The sequence below is a fragment of the Cyphomyrmex costatus genome, unplaced genomic scaffold (genome assembly GCF_001594065.2).
Source record: "Cyphomyrmex costatus isolate MS0001 unplaced genomic scaffold, Ccosl1.0 scaffold123, whole genome shotgun sequence".
Classification (NCBI taxonomy): domain Eukaryota; kingdom Metazoa; phylum Arthropoda; class Insecta; order Hymenoptera; family Formicidae; genus Cyphomyrmex; species Cyphomyrmex costatus.
In genome coordinates this window covers 4,874,953-4,877,956 of record NW_017275207.1, presented here as the reverse complement: position 1 = coordinate 4,877,956, position 3,004 = coordinate 4,874,953, and positions in this window count along the sequence as shown.

Below are 3,004 nucleotides of genomic sequence, written 5' to 3'. Positions count from 1 at the left end.
ATGCGATATCTCAAAGTTATCATTTCATGAGATGTTAAGAAAAAGCTCTTTTAAATGACTTAAAGAGACACTAACGTGTATTGCTACAACTATTTATTTAAAGATAGCTGTGTTGTTATGATAATAAAATAAAATTAAAATCTGATTTGAACAGATATCATGATGTTACTATTGTAATAAGGAGAGACAGCTTTTAATCGACAATCATAATGCACTCGCGCAATTATACGCTTTAACGCCACGTGCTTACGAAATCGTAATTTTCATCACGATCGTAGCGGATGAAGATCGAACGTGCGCGTGTTACAGCGGAAACCTCCGAGGCGGGAAAGGGTCTCCTTAATACCTTCGCGAGAGAGATCACGCAGGGGACATAAAGCGTCGCTTCCGGACGCAGTAAAGCGAGAGTTTTCGCGCGTGGGCGACGGCATGCTTTGAAGTGCGACGGCGGAACTGCATAACGTGCAGCTGCGGGCTATGTCCCTGTATCCTCGTGGATTGTTCCTTTCTTCTTTCTTCTTTTATGCAGGGAGGTGGATTACGCGACAAGTTGCTCACAAGATTCGCCGGTTAGATGCGACATTTCGACGACGTCGGGGGCTGCATTTCCGGCACGGCGCGCGATATGTCGATTTTTGTGATTTCAAGGAAAGTTCTCTTGTATCACATAATTATATGCGTATATATATCGTGTATCCGCTTTCTAAAGATAAGTGGAAACATCGTTGATATATCGCTTATGTTTAAGATAAGGAAATCGACTATTATACAATGATCGAGTAAAGTAATGCAGGAGCATATAAAAAGAACACAATGTCGATTCGCAAAAATCAAGTAAATATCGATCATCAATTGATTGTGCTATTAATGTCTATTTATTTGCTATTGTAGGTTAATTTTAAACTCGGTCTAATTTATTTTTTGTCTTTTCTCAATTTTAAGAATGTTTTTTAAAAAAAACTTTTAGAAAAAGATACGAGTAAAAGTTAATTAACGTTTGAATGAAATAAATGTAAAATAAAGAGTATCCCGCCAATTGTGTCATTTTAATTATAGATAAGAAATAGATATAAACTGTTCTACGCACATTCTGTAGCTTTTTGTTATACCTTCGTGGAAGTTTATTGCATACAAATTAATTTCCCGTGAAAAAAGTAATTTTAAATATATTTTTTTAAATTTTAATAAACTTTTTTTTAAGAAGATAAAAATAATTATATCACGTACGTTTGTGACGTACACGACTAATCAGTGCGATAGCAGATAGATCATTAATGCGGCATTTTTTCAGCCGTTACAATCTCTTTTTCTTTAGATTCTTCTGTTATAGTTTAATATCAATATTTTAATCAAAAAGATAACACATATCCGAGAGAAAGCGACACAACCCATTAGATAAAGAATACACAGATTAACATAAAAGGTGCTTTTCATGCTCTTAACATTCATCAATTTTAATTACGTGACCTATTTTGATGTTGAAGCTGACGTCATATAAGCGGAAATTTACAGCGAAACAGAACAGCGAGATCAATCATAATCGCTGAAAAGAAAACACGCAATAATGACTACAGAATTATGGTATGGTTGGGCTTCGCGCTGTTCCGTTCCGCTGTAAATTTCAGCTCTGGGACGCCAGTTTCAACATCGAAATATATACCTATAATATACACATCGTATGTGTTTACATCATAATATCAGAAATCATTTTGTAATTCCTTTTTATAGCCAAAATGACGGAGATATCAGCGTGGATTGCTAACAAAGTAGGTCATCTATGGAGTAACCTGACGCGGCTATAAAAATTGCAGAAAATGATCATTCTTGTTTTCATATCTCGATAAAAAATTCGTTGTTGGAGAATTATTGATCGATTTCTCGAATAGATAAATGCAATCTAGGTCAATTATGAATTTTTAACTTTTTTATTTTTTACTGTAAAGAATTTTATGTAGTCTCATATAAAAAAAAAATTATATATTTTATATTGCGTGTGAAATTTTTCTTTTAATTTATTTACACTCGGAAAACATTCGTGAAGCCGCGAATCAGACTATGCATTAAATATTGAGATTAAAAATTGAAATTTGATCAATGAGGATAAAAGAATTTTAGCTCCTGTTGACTTGATTGGTTCAATTTCAATCTTTTGATCTCAATCTTCGATCCCAATCTTCAATGCGTAGTCGGATTCCGATTCCCAAGATTGAGTTTACTTTTCAGGAAATGCCGAAAAATTGTACGTGTGGTTTTTGGAAAATTATAGATTGAAAGTAAAAAACACACACACTTGTAAATTCATCTCCAGAGGGATACACAAATAACAGTAGACACACTTTAATAGATTTTTAATTTGCGAGAAATCTAATTGCACAATTGTATAATACAAAAATTTAGAAAGCCGGCAGCAAAATACTTTCCTCAAACAATCCTTGTTTAAAAAATGTATGCAAATTTAACCAAAAATCTATTGTAAAAAATTGCTTTACCTAAGAAATTCGTAAATAGAAGAAAGTCTCTAAATACCTATGATTAACGTCATTCAGCATTTGGCCACCTATTCATGATATATTTGCCACTTAATAAGAAGGAAACGGAGCCGTCGTGTGTTTATGGCAATCCTGGGCCATGTGAACAGCTGAAACGCACGACTAGGTTGCGAGTGAAGTGTTCCTCTTTGCTCGAAAACATAAAGTGAAGTACTACTTCTGGTTCATCATATTACTGCCTCCGATCCGTTTCGCTCGCGTCTTTATGTTAGTCAAATGAAGTGTTATAGCATTGAAACAAAGTGTGATCTTCGACTTTATTTAGGGAGAGGACAATTGCCGGTAATTGCATTACGTAAGTAAATCTCGGGTCCGTCGATAAAAATCATATAAAAATACAAAATCTTGCGATTGTTTAGTACGTGTTTGTTTTCATGTGGCAGCGTGGATGCAAAATAGATTGCATGTCGCGAAAATCGGTAAATGCATAGCAATATGTTTATGGAGTCTGTGCC